The following is a 19,767-nucleotide window of genomic DNA, read 5'->3' as shown; positions in this document are numbered from 1 at the left end:
TCCTTTGAGAAATGAGGTGGTGCTACCTCTTGCTCCACCCAGTGAACACATATGTCAGAGGAAGCCCACCCACTAGGTCATCTTTTGAAGCCACAGTACATCATTGCCCGACAAGCCCCGCACTCTCTGCGGTTAGTGGTGTTAGCATGAGCCTTCCTTTAATGGTGGCAAAGCCAAGAAGAACATACGCTGGCTTGAGGGTGGGATTTCAGTTTTCTACGAAACATCCCATTCATATCCCACAATCCAGTTTCTTTCCGATCGCTGGGCTGGTGTGTCGATACTGGTTTGCCTGGAGAAGCGGCGCTCCTCAGGTGGCATGGGGACCCGCCGGGCTGCCGTGCTGAGCGCCAGCCAGAGCCGCACGCCCCGCTCTGCTTTCCTGCACGCTGCCTCCACCGCAGGCTTTATTAACAGGGAGACAGCTTCCTAATGAAATATGGCCCTTAACCTCCTTTTATATTTGGTAATGTCCTGAACTCTTTATCCAAATGAAGCATAAAGCACTTACAATTGTGTTTTCCATAGCACTGACCGAGGAATATATTCATTTGCAGTAACATGGGATTCAATGGAGTGGAAAATAAGCTCTGAAAATTGCTCTTGCCACCAAATTGTATCAATAAATAGGAAAAGCCCATTTAGATTTCACTGACCAGTCTCCCCCCGTGACAGAAATTAATATGGCCAAGTGGCGTGTGTTGAAGGTAAGAAGCAGGAGGCTCGGGGCTGAGCGGCCACGTGTCAGGCCTGCCCGGGCGCTGGCTGCGGCGCCAGGCCACGGAGGCGGCTGTGCGGGGTAGGGCGGGCCAGAAGCGTGCGGAGGCAAAGCCGCAGGGCAGGGGCGGAAGCACCCATCTGCGGTCACCAACCACACCCTCACTATTGTATCTCTGAGTCCGCGTGAAGGAACCCTTTCCCCCAAGGCTTCTAGCCCAAATTAAGAAAATGAAAAGCAGGCTTCATATTGTGGTTCTTAGAGTCTGTGTGGCTTCTGGCTACTAATTTCAATATATTACATTTTCATAAAAAAATCCTAACAGACACATCCAAAAACAAACACATGGTTGATCTGTGGTTTATCCATGTGGAGATGAATAAAACATCAAGTTCAGGTGTAAAGTAGTCAATTATGGTGTTAGAAATGTGTGGAAAACACAAAGACTTGCGATCGATGACATGGAAATAAAGTTAAACTACAAGTCAGAACTGACAGTTTCTGCATGATTTGGGGCAAACTGTAGCATCTCTGGACTCAGTTGCCACATTTGCAAAATGGGTCTAATAATGGCTATCGTGTCTGCTGCTCAGGATTGTTGCAACTAAATGAGATTGTGTGTGTGAAAGTAATTGTGATGATCTGCGAACATTTAAGGCACCATCATTACCCCCACCATCAGCATTGATGCTGGATAACAATAATCACAAAGGCAAAGTATACCTTCAAGAACGACTTTGAGCCACCAGAGGCAGAGTGATGCGGTGGGAGCGAGTGGATCCGGAACTCCGCGGGGCTGGGTCCCAGTGCTGCGTGTCCTGAGCAGCTGCCATCGCGCCTCTGCTCTGCGCATCTACAGGGTGAGACGGCTGCGCCAGACTACGCCAAATTCCTTCTCAGCACCAAATTTTGTGTCTTTGTTCAAAGAGGTATCATAATAAAAACCAAGATGAGCTAGGAATGAAAGAGCGTATTTGTCATTTCTAAAACAAGAAGATCACAGTTCTCTTGTGATTTAATATGGAAGGACAAGGTCATGGAGGAAATTTTGGAATGCTTTTTAGAGAGCTATATCTACTCTAGGGTAAATTTGTCTTGAACCAAAATCACAGTATTTGTGCTATTATCTGAAACCTTTAGATTTCTCTTTTTACCTCCCTTTTGAATCATCTGCCCAATGCCAATGAAGCCTGCTAAAGGTGGTAGACTCCTTTCCGTTCCAGATACCCACTGAGAGTCTTAAGTCTTGGCAAAGATGCAAAAACTCTGTTTGCACATGCCCATTGCCACCCTGGCAGAGGCTGGCTCAATTAGCTCCTCTCCTTGCCAATGGAGGTCCTTGGGGACCTTCTCCTAGTCTGGACATGCAGAATAACAACCAGGAGGGCATCCCTGGCTTCTTGCTTGTTGGCTAAGCCCCTTCCCAGCTCTCTAAATGGCTGTCAAGAGGCCTTGACAAGTGATAAGTCCATGCGGTGCTCAGCATGGCGGTGCAAGGCCATCTTCTCCCCTGTGTGCTCTTGTCAGACTGCCCCTTCCGCCCTATGGGTTTCCGCCACCTGCATCAGTCAGAGTCTAGCAGATGATCACACAGACTTGCAGCAGGTGGAACATGGAGGGAACATTGACTTGTAGTCTGTGTCCCATTAGCACACGGGTAAATAGGAGTCTGTGCTGTGTTCTGTGGCTCCAATTAGCTGCCAGTTATTCCCTTGGAGAAAGTACGACTCCTCCCTCAATCTTTTGGAAAATTGATTCAAACACCTGTGCTATCTATCTCTGGAGGCCGGCCAATATATTATTTTGGATTAATGAATAAAATAAGAAAGCATTCTCTTTGTGACACCTCAGACAATACAGACACATGAAAGCCCATTTACCACCACTCACCAACCCATATCCCGCCCCAGAGGGGAACACTGTCAATCAATGAGTGTTTGAGTAAACCTAGAGCTGTAGCGACAGGGTGATGAATGGGAACCCCGCTGTGGAGTCCCTGGGCATCTCCCTGCAGGGTTCTCTAAGAGACCCTCCTACCATCACCCCAGGTTCTCTAAGAGACCCTCCTACCATCACCCCACAACTCCCTCCTCAAAATGGATAAGAAACAGAGTGGATTTGTGCTTTGTTGGTTTAGGAAAAGAGGACTGTGGGTTTTCCCTTCCATCTGCATGGTGAATTAGAAGATGTGCCTTAGGCTAATGAGGAAGGCTCCAAGATAACCACTTTTATATTTTGGGAGTAGTCTTCAAGAAGGGGAAAATGGCCTTTAACTCACTACTTAGACATCTGCTTACAGTGTGGACTTGCTGGGCCTCACGGAGGACCTATTTGAGGTGGGTGAAAATAGAATGGGGCAGGGCAAAATGAAGCAGCTACACCTTGCTGGTCCGGGAGCATAAAGGAGATTCCTGTGTGTCAGGTGGGCATGGAGGAAGGTAGTAAGAGCGGCCTTGCTACTGCCCGAGCAAGACGGCCGCCTTCCAGAAGAGGAGACCCCGTCAGCAAGAGAACGGGGTTTTCAACCGCATGGGAGGTGGGTCAGAAGAGAGCAAGTCAGAGCCTTGTCTCTGTTTCAGAAAGAACTCACCCATGCTTCTGAGAGAGAGGTGTCTGCCGAGTCAGTGGCATCGAAGGACACACAGTGTCACCAAGACAGGAGCCCGAAAGCACAAGGCCCCGATTCTACCTCTTCACTCCTGTACAGTGGGGGAAGGAGAGATGGAGAAGGGGGCAGGGGAGGAAACAAAAGAGCAGACCCCTCCCTCCAAGTCCTTCCAGCCAGGGGTGGGCGGACTGGGTGGGGAGGAGGGTATACAATTAAGTATTTACACTGGGATACGTGGATGACACTAAACTGGAGTGCTTAATATGCGAAGGTGATCAGAAAGCTGTGGTATCTGTCTTGCGTATCATTAAAGGTCTGGAAAGGGACATTCAACATAGTTAAAGGCAATGAGTGAGAAAAAAAATCAATTCCTTATTTTTATCTCAATGAATCAGACTTTTCAATAAACTAGTTAGGTACAGAAAGATATAGTGTCATTTGTGTTTTTTAACATTAATAATGTCGTAATGTATATATCATACCGTAGCTTTCTTTTCTCACTCAGTAATACATCTCAGAGATCTTTCTATGTCAATATGCTTGGAGTCTGATGATATTTATGACTGCTGCACAGTCTTCCACAGTGCTGCATACCTGGAGCTTACTTAGCCTTTCTGATGATGGGTTTTCAACTGTGGCCCAGCGCACACTGTGAGGCACTGCCTGCCGCAGACGGCTAAAGTCGGGCCAGGACTTCTGGACTGACTAAGAGTCCCTCCCGGATCTCTGAGTCCCTGGTGCTCTCCAAGGCTGGGCTGTAAGGACACACAGCGGGGAGGAAGTTGCAGAACAGAATGCTGAGGGATAGAATTGTCCTCTTCATTCTCCCTGCTACTGTTCCTCAAAACCCCCATGTTACAGAGGTAGCAGCAAAGCCAGTGATTTCGGGTCAACACTATTTTCTCACCTACAAATTAGAGTAAATTCATTCTTTCTCCTCTCAAACTTGGATTTTGTAGGAACTGACCAATAATGTCAGAAAAGTACTTTGAAAATCTTGAAATGGAGCAGATTTATTACAAACTCAATGGTTTATAAAAATTAATTTAATTAATAAATAAATATAATTACTGAACAGATGTAGGGTATCCAAATACCTGTATGCAGTATTTAAATACACAATGCTGAGTGCAGAATATAGTAATGATCTCACATTTTGTAGGACTCTAGTCATCATGGTCAAACATCCATAAACACATCTTAAAATTTAGTGAGTTCTCCCTCCTAATCTTAAAAGTTTTGTTTTTTATTGTCCTTTCTACAGCCTCCCTCATGACACTTTAAAATGAGAGTGTCAGACTTTCACTCCATGGAACTCTCTCTAAAATATCTCTTTTCTTCTGTTTTCTCCCAAGAATAGAAGAATCTTGCATTGTCCTTTATCCCTCTCTGAGTAGGGGCAAGTTTTTACTGATTTTCCCATTGTTTTGAGTATTTGGTTCTGTCTACCTTCTAAAATCTTAGTGTTAAATTTTTAGCAACTAGTACATTATTATCATCATACACTGACCAAGGTTGGCTGATAGCATATGCATGTGTTCCCAGTCAACATTAGGAAACATGGCTGCTCCAGACACATTCTCCCAATTCATAATTCTATTTTAAGCTCTCATTTGCAGGCATCAGTCAAGTGCCACAGGATGGCCACTGGGTGTAGAGACAGGTGAAGAAAAGCCTAATTCCTCCTGAACACTTAGCCCCAGATGAGCCACTGCCAGTGATTTTTTTTTAATCAGAAGAAAAATAAACATAAATCACTTGGTATGTCTGACAATTTTTTATTAGAAGGATTTATAGAATCACAAAACCAGAAGAAAAACTAAGAGTCCGTGGAGGCCATTTTCCTACTTTTAGGCAGATCAACAATTGCTTCCTAAGTAGATTGGCTCTCTTCTCTTTTTATAGCTTTTCAGAATAAGATTATATTGCTCATTCTGGACAAGTCATTCCAATATTTAATAATCCTCACCTTTTTCTCACTAAGAAGTAGAGTTGGAAACTGTTGGTTTCTCATCTGGCCAAGTCTTAGCATTGGCAGGTGAGCTAATTTTCTACATTTGAAGACATTATCTTTGTTGACACACATATAAGTCACATAAGACACAGTCATATAAGACACAAATAAGTCTGTGTTTTTATTCATATCATTTTAGTGTCTTTTGTTCTATACTTTCTCCAAGTGCCAGGGTCAGGTCTGAAGAGGCCGCCTTTGTCACTTCCCATGACAGGAGCAGGCCAAATGCTAAGAGGACCCTTAGGATTTCCTTAACAGTAGGTGTATACAGAAAAGAGAAAGACAGATAGCTGCCTTTATACCTGATAGAGTCCCACTGACGGAACACCTGTGCAAGGAATGGGAGGTGTTCACTTTGAGACTCTGCTTGTGTCAGTTGGAAATCACATGTAGATTTTGGAGCAGTTCCCACAGAGGTGAGGGTAGAAGGCTCTGCGGGCCTGTTCCCTCAGTCAGCCACTAGCTGCCATTTCCCAACTGCTCCATGTTAGGCAGAGCTTGCTTTATTGTCACACCCTTTGCAATGAGTCCTGCCACCTAAAGCTAGTCAGGCCAATGAATCATCCTGGCAGGGCCACATGACCTATGACCTGAGGGGGAGGGATGTGCCACAACTCAGGATGTGTCTTTTCCTTGGATGGTTGAGCTCCTTACCTTACTCATCTTGGGGGATGCAATGCCAGAATTGATATATGGTTAGTGATTACAGGCAGAGGTGGATTAATAACTCAGATTCCAGCTCTTACAAAAACAAAAATATGCATTATTATGACTAAGGGTGCTTGTATTCTCTAGTCTAGATTTCTTCCCGATATCAAGGTAACAGGTAATTTGAAGTAAATTGAAGTTGCTCGGAGAGAGCAGAATAAAAAGAAGTGTTACAAGAAATGTCACATAGTCTAAAAAAGACTTGAATTTTTTTAATTGAGTATATTCCTACTGAGCCAGTACTATGTGCTATGCAAGTAAGCCATCTTATCTATCTTTCAGAGCCTTGTCGGAGAGGACCTGTATAGCATGTGAAGTGCAGTGCTAAATAATGCTTCGAGGAAATGTTCCAGATCAGGTGATGTCTGAGTGGAGTCTTCAGAGACAAGTGGGATCCAGTTAGGTAACAGAGGAGTGGAAAGGCCAGGCCAGAGAGTGAGACAGGAGTGAGCAGCAGCTCCAGGGCACTGCAAGCAGTTGTCCAGGATGGTGCAAGGAGAGTTAGTCGGAAGGCAATAACGAATTGTGGTGGGACAAGGGGACCATCACATTTGCAGTTTTAAGTCATTTGGGTAGTGAGGGAAAAGGTTTGAAGGAGGATGAATTGACGGAGACAAAGTTGGAGGCAGGGAGACTCTTTAGAAGATTGTTGAAATAATTCATAAAATTGACTGTGGTGGCCTGAACCTAGGTAGTAGCATTGGAGATGGAGAGGTACGGATGAGTTAAACCACATCATAGGGGAAGAATTAACAGCATCTGATTGATTAGCTGTACCAGTTAAGAGAGAAGGGGCCAAGGGAGACAAAACTCCAAGTTTTGTTCATTGAGAAGAAGGCACTGAGTTCAGTTTAGATTTATGAATTGTGAGATGTCTATGAGATATCCAAGTGGCAATGCCCAACATTAGTCTGGAGCTCGATTTTGAGAGTCTTCAGCAGATATATGTAAATGAAACCATAAGAGTAGGTGGATTTGCCCAGAAAATGTGCAAAGAACATATAGACACTACCCTTGCTTTAGCTTAACACATAAGTATTCAGGTACTAAATCCAGTGTTCAACATTTACAATGTCATTTTCTCTTGGGCAGTGGTGGATACACACATCCCTACTCTGCTTTCTGAACCCTACGAACTCCCCCTTCTGTTATTACAAGCTCTTCACAATCCATTTTAGTTTGCTGGGTGATGTGGATAAATGTCTCTTTTCTGATGGCCTCATTGCTGTCTTAATTTGGGTGTCAGCTATGCTCATACTCCAAAGCAAAATGAGATTTAAGAAAAGCCGTTTCACTATATGTTGATTCCTCTGAGGCAGCTTCACTGAGTGACAATTCCCTGCCTTGTTACCAGATGTGGAGGCGGATTGTTTTACTTCTAACTCTGTTCCTTGACTGCCAGAACTGGATTCTGAAACCTCTGTCACGGTGTTGGTGTCCACAGATTAGCATATACACCCTTTCATCCCTGACCGCTCATGAATTGTTGTGAATGTTTATAGACACGGGCGTGGGAAGAAGGAGGGACTTCAAAACTTGATTTCCTAAAGCCTGAAAAAAGAGTAAATATTTTTAGATTTTCAAAAATACAATTCAGAGCAGCCAATGCATGTGTCTTGGTGTTCTGGGTGACTGGAATGTTCTAAATGAGGAAGCGCTTGAGCAGCATCTGTGCCTGTCTCTTCGCCACGTCTCTGATTCCCTTTGAGGCACCGAGAAGTAAGATGACTCTGAGCACCAATTGCTCCTAAATTTCTTCTTCTCTTCTGAAATAAATTAGAGCTAGCAGGTCTCCCAATATGCAGATGCTGCCTTCTTGAGTCAAAAAACATTCCAAGTAGAAGCATTTGCATTCTGGGGACGAGCTCCCACACTTCTAAAATGGGACCCTATGGAGAAGCCAGACATGCTTCCCAAATCTATTAGGATGGACAGGATGCAATTCCATGCCCACCTTTGTGCTATTTCATTTGTGCTTGATTTGAGACCTTCTGGGAGATATATGCTCACATATGAGAGGTGAGTCTTTGCCCAGATTATCTGTCTGGACGGTTAGAACAGTTCTCTGCTTCTTTTACTCGTGAAGACTGGACATAGCCCTGCCTGCACATGGCAGGTGCAGAGGCAGGATGGAGCTGCTGATGTGGGCTGCACTTTTGTGACTCGCCCCAGCTGGTCTGACTTTAGAGACATGGCTTCTGTACTAATGAAAAATGCTGCCAATCAGGGTGTCACATTGAAGTGTACCCGGAATATTCTTTATTTAGGTGGGTAAAGTGTCGAAGAAAGTAAGGCCTGAGTCTGGTGGGGGTAGATTGAACTCAAAGAGAGGTAGTTGATTGGAGGCAGGTCAGTGAGGGCAAAAGAGCAGTTCCTAGGTAGACATGTGGCAGTCAAGATGGGTTCTGGGGAGAGACATATGAATTCAAAAGGGAGGACATATAAATTTATTTTGGAGGTCAGAGGCATGCTGGAAACAGAAATTAAAGGATTGTAAAAATGACTGAAAGATTTTGTAAGTCTCTAGTTTTGCATTTTCACCCAAGCAGTTAACTGCATAGGTGAAGAAATGGCTGATTAATCCAGAAACAGCAGCTTAGCATTGATGGTGGCAGAAGTTCCAGGGAAGATGGCAGGCAGCCTTCCAGACGCTGGCACTGCCAGGGGCGTTGTTGGTATGTATCTGCATGGATCCTTGTGTACGTTAGAGTAACAGTGGGTAGCTGCAGTGATCTGAAAGCTAAAAGCAGTCCCGATGCATAACTGTCTTTGCAGACATCATTTCCAGGCTCTTACAGCTTGGGAGATTATTTTTCACTTTGGGTTATATGAACTGCTGTGGCAGAGTATGTTTCAGATTCAGTTTTTCTCTCTCTCCCTCACACACACACACACACACACACACACACACACACACACACACACACACCTGGATGACACATGGCTTTTTATGGAAGCTATAATGACTTCTCTGGATGCTTCAGAATTTTGCTCGTATAGGTCATCCCGGAGCATCATGGGAAGAGAACAGGCCTGCCTTAGAAAAGACTGTGGCCAGATAAACAGGAGGCAGGGTTTTGGAGCACTCTTGGGCCTAGTGGAACCAGCAGACCAAAGGTCAGCTTGGGTGGGAAGAGCAGCTGTGTGGACCAGGACAGTTAGAGTATAGCGTCATCCTGAGGGCTAGAGTCAGAAATGGTAGGAAAAACTGCTATGATTCCTTTACCCGGAACCACATCCAGTGATGTTTGACCACAGCCCTCTATGGCAGGCAGCTAATATTCTGTTCTAAGTTAGGTTTCCTAAAAGCAGAGCCTGTGTCATAGATTTGAGTGCACATGACTTATAGAGGGGTGCTTTCTAAGGAAAAGGGGAGTGAGAGAAGGAGGGTAGGAGAAAGAGCTAAGTAAGCGTTTAGTCTCTGCTTAATCTCATAGAAGTTCAGGAACATAAACTGCCCCCAGGGTAAGAGTGGCGTGACTTAATACCTGGGGTGAAGTGACTTCTATTTGGCTAAGGGCAATTATCCAGAGAGTATCTATCCAACACTTGGAGCTGCTGGGAGATGGATACTAGGAAAGAGGATCTAGGAGGAGGATGCTGTTCACTCTAACCTTTATTTTACAAATGGGGTAACTGAGACTCAAAGACAAGCCTTACTCCAGCTAGGGAACCAGTCAGTGGCAAAGCATGGACTCTCGGTTCGTGAGCAAAGATCACAGCACAGAAGTGGATTGGTATTTGCCGTATACTATTATGTCTATGCATGTTACCCTGGGTCCGAGGGCAGTGTTGGTGCTCAAAACAGAAATTAAAGCCTTACATGAATCGTGGCCCTGGCCAAGGCCAGCACAGAGGGTGAAGATTATTTTGTATTGTGAGGACACAATTTTCCATGGATCTCTTGTATTTCCATATTTCTTGTGAAAAAAAAGACACTGCTTATATTCCTATCTATTCAGTGATGATTATTTAGCCAACAGACTTGGAAGACAGAGATAGTGTTTCTTTCCATAGTGAGGGCAGGCATGCTTACTGTCTATCACGTAAGGTATGGGTTTCCTAAACTCAGCTTTCCTTTCCTGCAACATAACACGCTGAGTGCGCAGGTGTCAGCTGCCTCTCTGAGCATTGCCTGGGAATTGTGCTAAAGGAACCGGGGTAAAAAGGATGCTTCTTTGGCTGCTGCTATTGCTATAATAAAATGTCCTTTGTTTCTACCCAGGCGTCCAATATCTTTTGCCAGTATGCTGGAAATTGTGTGCTAACTTGTTAGCATGCAAGAAGGGTAAAATCTTAGACCCATCACAGTTTCTGACCCATATGTTACCATTTCTAGATTTAGGAAAGGGAATTTAACCTTGGGATTGGTGATTTGAATTTCTAGAAATGCTTTAGTAGTCCTCCTGCACAGAAACGCTGTAGAATTTTTTCCACCCAAAATTAAGTATTTATTTCTATGCCACACAATGGTATGTCTGAGATATGCTTTTAAAGCAATTGTTTGCTCTCACAGGGATGAAGAGCCTCTTCATTAGATTAATCAGTCAGATGAGTGCAATTAGGTAGCTTGCATTAGTGGTCCCAGTGCGATGGCCCTTTGGTCAATGGGTTGATAGCAAATGTAGCTCAAGCAGAGCCTTGCAGATGCTTGTGTACTTGGGCTTGCACTTGCACCTCTGCCGTCACCATGCAAAGAGCAAGCTGGGTTACTCTGCTGGTCCCAGGATGGTGATGAGAGTTACGTGGAAGATGCACATCCCAGCCTTGCTCAGCCAAAGTCAGTGAACTCCTGCCGGCCACAGGCAGGTGAGCCAAATAACCCTGTGGAGGCCAGTCTAAATCAGCCCACAAACTTGTTGGCTACGTAAACGCTTATGATTGTTTTAAGATATTAATTTTGGGGGTAGTTTGTTACACAGCAAATCTAACGGTCATAACTTCCCACATTACCTCCAATTTTCATTGTCATGGACTTGGGAGAAGTGCTCAGAGTCAGCCGTTGCAGGTTCAAACTTCACATCTCAACTCTTAGAGTAACAAGAACTCGAACTCCAGTGTTATATGGTCAGACTAGGAGATTGCCTGCCTGCTTGTCAGCCTTTCTTCCCTCCCTCCTTCCTTCCTTCTCCTCTTTCATTTGTTGTTTAATTTATTAAAGATGAATCAGCTCCACATAGGTTCTGGGGATACAAAGATAAAATTCAAACTAATGAGGGCACACATGCAGACAAATATCACGGTAGACATTATTGCTGAGGGAACGTGTGCGGTGGGGTTAGAGCACAGGGGGCCGATGGGCACTCTGAGGGCCGGGAGCGCGGCTGCGTGCGGAGGTGTGGCCCAAGAGGACACAGCCACAGCTATTCCGAGCTCGCCTGCTGGTACATTCAACACGGGTTCGCCCACTCAGGAAATGTATTCTGATTACCTGCTCTGTGCTTTGCTAGGCATAGGGGATAGAGATACCAATTAGCTTCAGTTTTCAAGGAGTTTTCAGCTTAATTCTAGTGGCTTGACCTTTCCCCCCATTTTTTTTTAAATTTTAGAGTATTTAATTTTTTTTAATTTTAGAGTATTATGGGGGTACAAACACTTTGGTTACATAGATTGCCTTTGCACTGCCGGAGTCGGCACTGCAATGTGTCCAACCCCCAGACAGTGAGCACTGCACCAGTTAGGTGTGAATACACCCCTCCTCTCTTCCCCTCCCACCTGCCACACGCGATGAATGTCATTTCCATATATGCACATAAGTGTTGATCAGTTGGTACCAATTTAATGGTGAGTACAAGTGGTGTTTGTTTTTCCATGCTTATGATACTTCACTTAGAAGTATGGACTCCAGCTCCATCCAAGAGGTAGTTCGCCATTTTTTTATGGCTGAATAGTACTCCATGGTATATATACACCACATTTTATTAATCCATTCATGTATTGATGGGCACTTGAGTTGTTTCCACATCTTTGCCATTGTGAATTGTGCTGCTATAAACATTCGAAAGCAGATGTCTTTTTGTATAGAATGTCTTTTTCTCCTTTGGGTAAATACCCAGTGGTGAGATGGCTGGATCAAACAGTAGATCTCCTTTTAGTTCTCTGAGGTGTCTCCATACTACTTTCCATAGAGGTTGCACTAGTTTGCAGTCCCACCAGCAGTGTGTGAGTGTTCCTCTCTCTCCGCATCCACGCCAGCATTTGTTGTTTGGGGACTTTTTGATAAAAGCTATTCTCACTGGAGTTAAGTGATAGCTCATTGTGGTTTTGATTTGCATTTTCTTGATGATTAGAGATGTTGAGCTTTTTTTATATGATTCTTGGCTGTCTTCTTTGGAAAATACAGTTATCTTGGCTATCTTCTTTGGAAAATACAGTTATCTGTGAGAAGAGTTCTACTTTAACTGGATATCAATATTGTATAATAAGTGAATTTCCCTTGAATTTCCCTTCCTTTCTTTTTTCCTTGCCTGCCTGCCTGCCTTCCTTCCTTCCTTCCTTCCTTCCTTCCTTCCTTCCTTCCTTCCTTCCTTCCTTCTGAAACAGTCAGACTAGATTGTTGCAAGATATTCTGTCCATACTGGGGTAATACAGGCCCAAGGACTAGATAAATTGACTAAGTCTTAGTAGTAACCAGGAAAAGTCTTTATTGTAGACTAGAAGACCTGTTTTTGAGTCCTTTCCTTTCTGAATGATTGAGATGATATAAATACCCTACACTCTGTCTTATCAAATTGGTTCCTGTAGCTAAGGAAATGGCCCTCATTCCCAGCCCTGAGATGCTATGTGATGGTATCTCAAGGACTCACTGTCCTGCTAGCCTGTTCCTTGAGTGGTATGTGTAACCTCAGCTCAATGTTACTCTTTAACATGCTCTGCACCCATTATTGAGATCACCTGAAGCTGTATCAACACCAGCTATTCCCAAATTTCCTGTCCTGTCTCAGCTAATAGCTTACTCTAATACATTATGTTCCTTATTTGTTAGTGTTTGAAGGAATAGTTATGTCACATGTACAGATCAACTAATTTCATCCAGCTGTAAATGATAGCACTCCTTTAAACAAACAAGCAAAAGGTTTATTGACTTAGGGAACCAAATCATGAAATGATAGTGCTGGCCTTAGGAGCACCTGAAACCAGAGCTGCCATATGCATTTGCGCAGTGTGTGCACTGCACAGGTGCAAGTAGGAACTGGAATCCAGCCCTTGTTCCATTCCCCAAGCTGTGATCTTTGGCATAAGGCTATGTACCCCCACAGGTACCTTCTGCTCACCCTCAGGGCCAGGCCAGCCCTGCATTTCTCTAACTGGTCCCCTCAGAGGAGATACCCATTTTCTACCTCTCCTCTGCTCATCCTGTGCTTTTTTATTTCAATCAGAGCCTCACTATAGAGCTTATGTGAATGAGATTCTCACAGCTTAAGTATGTGTTTGCAGCATACACCTCACTAGCTAACCAAGTGTGATAATTGACTTGGCATGGTGATGGCATTAGTGTTAGTGTCATTCACAGTCATTAGATGTTCTTTAATGTGAGTTTAGAGCATTTCTGTCACCACGAAAAGAAATATCATAAAAGTCATGGGGATAGGGAGGTACAAGCCTATCAACAATGATAGCCCCTGATTAGGGGCTCCTGAGAAAGAATTTGACTTTACACCATAGGCTCCAAGGAACAGAACTGATGCTGAGAAAAAAGTAAATCACTGTTGGCAAGAATAACTTGAGAACCTCTTCAAAAGTGCAGAGGAAATAAGAAAAAAATTAGAAAGAAGATTATAAATATAGAAGATAGAAGACAGAAGCTTTATCAGATAATTAGAAGTGCTTTTGAAAAGTATCCCTAACAGTTGGAACCAGATTAATTTAGGAAAGATATTGAAAAAAATAGTAAAAAAATTTTACTATTTGTGAAAATATCTCAAATAGTAAAATTAATCAAATGATATCTATACTTACATAGAGTCAAGCACAATTTTTTAATTATAAAGAAGAAAAATTAATGAGTATCTCTGACAAAAAGAAGAAAACAAATGAAGAGCTTATCTATAGAGGCATTAATATTAGTTGATAACAGACATTTTAATTCCTCCAATCATAAATGGTAGAAGACAGTGGAACAACATCTGGAATTTTGGTAGCTGCAAGAGGAAGAATTGTTGCCCTAAATTCTATATGCAACCACACAATTATTCACATAGGCAAAGGACTAGAATATACTACCAACTAACTCTTTTTGAAAAAGTTATTAATAATTAAAGACATTCTTCAACTGACTAAGGAATTTTTAATAGTGACAAAAGAAAATCATTATTAAAATATAAATCTTTATACAAGATTTTATATACAATTCCTTACATGGATGAATTTCATGTTTATGGTTTTAACTACTTTAAGCACTCTAAAGACCTATGATATGTAGCAGTTTTTAATAGTATTGAAGTAGAAAATTGCAAGGTGAATGGCAGAGCTAGAGAGCTAGTTTGGTGTACTCTAGCAAATGCATATTTATATATGGGGTTGTTTCCCTTACCTCAGTACACATGAAACTCTCTTAGAGTGATTAAAAATAAAATTATTTCTTTGTTAAAAATGACCATCATCTGAGAGAAAGATATTAGCTAAAGTAAAAAGGCAATTAAGTAATGCCCTGAGGACATGCTCAGTAAACATACACTAGAAACATGCTTATTATTTTATTCTACCAATATTTATTAAGAACTTACTATGTACTGGCCATTGCCCCAAATCTGGGAAGATGATGGTGAATAAGACAGCTATGATATTTGCTGTCATGGAGCTCATGAAAAAAATCAAACAATTAAGCAAATTAAATAATTAAAAATTGGGAAAGATGCTGAATTAGAGAATAAGAATGAAGAATTACCTTAAATACGATAATAAGAAAAAGTGCTTAAAAAGAGATTACTTCAAGTGAGTCTCGAAGGATGAGGCATTATCATCATGAAGGTAGTTGGGGGCCTTGTATGCCACATAAATTTGGCATTTGAGTGGTCCTTAAACCAACAAGCAGTGGAATAGGATGATCTGGTTTATGCTTCTGAAAGATCACTTTGTTATAAGGAGAATGGGGCAGAGGAGGGTAAGGACAGAAGAGGAACAACCCTGTTCTAGGTGAGAGATGATGACATCCGTGTGGCAGGTAGAAGAACGGCATGGGAAGTGGCAATGGAGAAAAAAAGATAGTGTTCTAGTCTGGAACATAGCAAGTCTGAGATGTCTGTATGACATTCGGATGGAGATGTCAGGTAAGTAGTCGGAGATGTGATTCCTGGGGTCAGAGACGTCAATGGTACAAGTACTACATATATTTGAGAACTGGCTGCATATAAATAACATTTAAAACCATGAAAATTGATGATTTCATCAAGGAAGGGAATGTGAGGAGAGAAAATACCAGGGCTCAGTACTGAGTACCGTGTAACACAGGGCGGACAGCAAGGCGGCATGCTTACCAGGCTAACTAAGGCATCATTCCTCAGGAAAAAACTGGACACAGGCATTTTATCATGTGTTCAGATTCCCCATTGCTTGTTATAGTCCAAGTCAAGGGCCAGAATTTAGCAGGGACAGATATTGGACTACACCTCTTGGACTGTAAGACCTTTAAGCTGTCTGACTGAGAAGCCATCAACCCTTCACCTGGCACAATCGGTGCCTTGAGTCGGGGGATTTTTCCATCTGAGCGGTGAGAGTTTGCTCTAACCCTGTTCTACCAGCATCATGCTTATGGCTGATGAAGCACCAGCTCCACTTTTGATGTGAATGGGTAACTGAGACCTAAGGCTTCAAGTTGCAACTGCATGACGTGGTGATTCACTGGCAAGATTTCCTATATCAGCATTCTTGTTTGGAGAAACAGACGCTCCCATGCTCTGATCATGTTCCTGGGGTCCATGCCCCATGCCTTCTGGTTTTCTAGCATGATTGACTGAATCCTGGGCTATAGCCAGTTTCCATGGAGCTTTGCTAGAGTCCTGCAGGAGATGAGTCTTAAACATGCTAATCTCTAACTTCCATTCTACCTTCTGATTCCAAAAGGTGGTGTCTATGCACCATACCCGCTGTCAGAAAACTATGCCATTTCAATCTACTATTTGATCCAGCAATCCCACTACTGGGTATCTATCTAAAGGAAAATAAGTCATTTTATTTAAAAAACACCTGCATTCAAATATATATTGCATCACAATTCACAATTTCAAAGATGTGGAATCAACTCACATGACCATCAATTCTTGAGTGGTTTAACAAAATGTGGTATATGTATACCATGGAGTACTACTCAGCCATAAAAAGAAATGAATTAATGTCCTTTGCAGCAATTTGGATGGAACTGGAGAACATTATGCTAAGTGAAGTATCTCAAAAATGAAAAAGAAAACACACATGTATTCTCTAATAATTTGGAAATAATTAATGGCACACATGTGCACAGAAAGAAGTAAAAATTATTGGAAATCAAGAAGGGGGAAGGGGGAGGAGGGAAGAGGTAAAAACCTACCTAACAGGTATTATAAACACTATTTAGGTGATGAGCACACTTATAGAACTGACTAAAGCATTATGAAACCTATCCATATAACAAAAACTTTTGTACCCGCTTAATATTTTGAAATTTTAAAAAATAAGAGAAAAAATTAAGACTTCATCAAAATTTAAAACTTTTCTGCATCAAAAGATATTATCAAGAAAATGAAAAGACACCTGATAGAATGAGAGAAAATATTTTCAAACCATATATCTGATGACATTAATATCTACAATATATAAAGAATTCCTACAACTTCACAAGAAAACAAACAACCCAATTTAAAAATGGGTAAAGGATCTGAACAGAAATTTCTCCAAGAAGATACACAGATATCCAATAAGCTCATGAAAAGATGCTGTACATCACTAATCATTAGGGAAATACAAATCAAAACCATGATGAGATACCACTTCACATCTGCTAGGAATGGCTATTATTGATAAAAATAAATTAAAATAGTAAGTGTTGGCAACAAAAGGAAGAAAAATGTAGTATCAATTTAAAAAATGGTTCCCATAAACAGACTCTTCACAAAAGAAAATATTCAAATAGCCAATAAACATATGAGAGGTTCTCAATATCACTGGTTGTCACGGAAATGCAATACATTCACTAGAATATCTGAAATCATAAAGGAATTGAAAATATCAAGTGCTAACAAGGATATGGCACAACAGGAATCTTATCCCCTTCAGGTGAAGAGTGAATTAGTACAACCACTTTGAAGAACTATTTATTAAAATAGTCATACATGCCCTATAATCTTATGTAGCAGGGCCAACTACAGAATTTGTGTGTCTGATGCAAAATAAAAATACACAGCCCATCATTCAAAAAGCAGGGGTAAAATGCTGTTAAAGTCATTAAAATATAAAACTGAGACTCCCATAGTCTCTAGATAATATGGAAAAAAATATCTGATACAGTCCACCCCTTTGGATTCTCAGTGTCCAAATAAATGCTTCTATCCATATTTAACTTGTAAACAACAACAATACCAGCATCATGTGTCCATCTAACAACTGTTTATAATATTGTATGAATAAAAAGTGACTCTTTGTCTCCCCCAAAACCCTATAGATACATGTGTGAAGAGTGTTTATTCCTTCCTTAGCACAGCCAAAATTTGATAGTATGTATATAAAGACTGAATTAATCATACTGTCAATACACAGTGTATGAGGCAATAGAAGCAGAGAGTCATGACAATGGCCTGAATTATCTCTTCTCCCACTCTGTTGGTCAGAACCAGTCGCCTAGGCCAGAATTCAGATGTAGGCAGCTGGGAGGACTGTATCTAGAAATTGTTAGGTGAAGAACAGTATTGCTTCTGTCGTATCAAGAGAGCAGAAGGTGTCAGGAAAGAGGGACTTCTGATTAAATACATGTATTTATCTTTTATTTCCCTGACTCTAGAACAATCCTTTAAAATGACAACACAGGAGTTAAACAGGTAGAAATTGAGAAGAGCAAAGAGAATGAGAGGGTGAAAAACAAGGAGAGATGTCCCCAAAACTGGGAACATGACGATCAGATGAATTAAATGGGGAAGTGGTAAATGTTTAAAAAGAGGGATGACCAAGAGGAAATACATGATATTCCTGCCCCCACCCCAAGGCCCCCTGAAAGCCTCAGGTATTGAAAGGAAAAGGTGCATTGATGAAGTATAGGCACAAAATCATGTGTAACAGACAATCATAAAACCTCAGTGGCACACGATAAACTTGTCCACACTCAGCTGGATCACTGGCGCATCTGCGGGTCAGCAGGGGGCTGCTCTTGAGGCTAGGCTTGGCTGGGGCTCCTTCGCGGGGATATCTCTACCCCCTTGTCCCTCTTCATCCTGTTGAGACCAGCAGGCTAGCACAATGGTGTCCTTCTCAAGGTGAAGGCAGAGGCACAGGAGCACAGATGACAATGCTAGGACTAGTCTCAGAGCTGGCACAGTGTCTCTATACCTCATTCTATTAGTCAAAATAAGCACATGTCCAAGGCTAAATTCAAGGGGTGAGGGAACAGACTCTGGCTCTGTACTGAGAGAAACTCCAAAGACACATGGCAAAGGACACGGGTGAAGGGAGAAGTAAAGAATTAGGTCCCTTAGTATAATCTACCTAGTCTGTTCAGGCTGATTTAACAAAATAGCATACGCTGGGTGGCTGATAAGCAAAAGAAATGCAGTCCCTACAGTTCCAGAAGCTGGGAGTGCAGGGTCGAGCGCTGGCAGATTTGGGGGCTGGTGAGGTCCTCCTTGCTGGCTCACAGACGGTGCTCCGCACGGTGCCCTCACAAGGTGGGAAGGACGAAAGAGCTCCCTTGGGCCTCTGCTATAAGGGCACTGATCCCATTTATTGAGGGGTTATTTCTCATGATCTGATCACCGCCCAAAGGCCCCCATCTCCAAATACCGTCACATTGGGGATTAGGCTTCAGCACTTGAACTTTGAAGAGACATAAGCATTCATTGAACGGTGCTAGCACAGCAGGACTGAGAGGATGACCGGAAAGTGGGAGCACTGTGGGAAGTCTTGTGAAGAGCAGTGAGAGACCCAGGCTTCTCTCTCCGATCCTGTGATTAGCACAGGCCTAAAGGGGAGGCTGAGCTTCTTGTTAAAACAATGGGAAAAAGTAAAAGCCAAGATCTGGAAACGTGGGGCACTAGCCTCCATTCCCTGTTTGTCTCCCGTAACTCCAGCAAGTCTGGAGAAGAAATTGGATGTCTTTTCTGGAGAAACTGAATGGCCCCAGAGAAAAAAACCTACAGATAATGCTCATTTGGAGCTGAATGTGTGGAGGTACATGGCAAATGTAGTAAATTTTTAAAACAAGAAATTATTCGCTCTAACCTGGGCAACAAAGCGAGACTCTGTCTCAAAAAAAATTATTAATTATATATATAACTATACACATAAATTATATATAGAGAGAGGCACAGAGAGAAATTTTACCATGGTAATATAATAAATTAGAGATGAAATGGCCTCAGCCCACAAAGACAAGAAAATTCTTTCAAGAGGTAGAGATACGAAATTGGTAGATGGAGGAATATATGGATTTCATTAGTATTTTAAAAATACATTTTATGATGCAGAAGAGATGAGGCATAAATGAAGTCTCAGTCTTTGAGAAGACAAGAATTTGATGTCAACTAGAACGCAGGTCAT

The sequence above is a fragment of the Microcebus murinus genome, chromosome 2, assembly GCF_040939455.1.
Source record: "Microcebus murinus isolate Inina chromosome 2, M.murinus_Inina_mat1.0, whole genome shotgun sequence".
Lineage (NCBI taxonomy): Eukaryota > Metazoa > Chordata > Mammalia > Primates > Cheirogaleidae > Microcebus > Microcebus murinus.
The sequence above is the reverse complement of the archived record's forward strand: the minus strand, read 5'-3'. Positions refer to the sequence as shown.